Below are 750 nucleotides of genomic sequence, written 5' to 3'. Positions count from 1 at the left end.
TTCTGGGTCTGGGGTCTGGATCTGGGGTCTGGGTTCTGGGTCTGGGGTCTGAGTCTGGGTCTGGGGTCCCAAAACCCCCCCGAGGTGTCTGTGGGTGCCCCCCCAGCTCAGACACAGGAGCGTCCTCTGGTGCCCAGGGGAGGGAAGGTGGGAGGATTCTCCTGCTGGAGCCTGGAGAGGCCCAAAGGCTCCAGGAATTCCCGGCAGAGGAACAGCAGCACTCAGAGGTGAGGAGGAGGAGGAGGAGCTCTGGGATCAGCTTTGTCCTGTTCACGTCACAATTCCACACAATTCCAGAATCGCTGAGGTTGGAAAAGCCCTCCAGGATCATCAATTTGACCCGTCCCCACCTCGTCCCCCAGCCCAGAACACCTCCAGGGATGGGGACTCCCCACCTCCCTGGGCAGCCCCTTCTGACACCAGGCAGCCCTTCCCGGGAGGAAATTCCTCCTGAACTCCTTTCCCTGAATTTCCTTTCCTTTCCCGGGCCTAAAGCTATTCCAACAAACTTCTGAGTCCCTTTGCACCTTCAGAAAAATTAATTTGCTCCCTGATAAATTCCAGATTTCGGATTAAAACATCCCCGTGAATCCGTCACGAGCAAATGGAGCTCGGAAAAATCCTGGAGGATCAGGAAGGGGGACGAGATAATCCGAGGTCCTTGTGCCCCTTTGTGAGTCCGGGGGCACAAATGCAAAGGTTTAATTAACTCCCCCACAAGTATCATTAACACAAGTATTAAAACTGTCT

Source organism: Lepidothrix coronata, unplaced genomic scaffold (assembly GCF_001604755.1).
Source record: "Lepidothrix coronata isolate B3197 unplaced genomic scaffold, Lepidothrix_coronata-1.0 Scaffold350, whole genome shotgun sequence".
In the NCBI taxonomy this organism is placed as follows: Eukaryota; Metazoa; Chordata; class Aves; order Passeriformes; family Pipridae; genus Lepidothrix; species Lepidothrix coronata.
Note: the sequence above shows the minus strand (reverse complement) of the source record.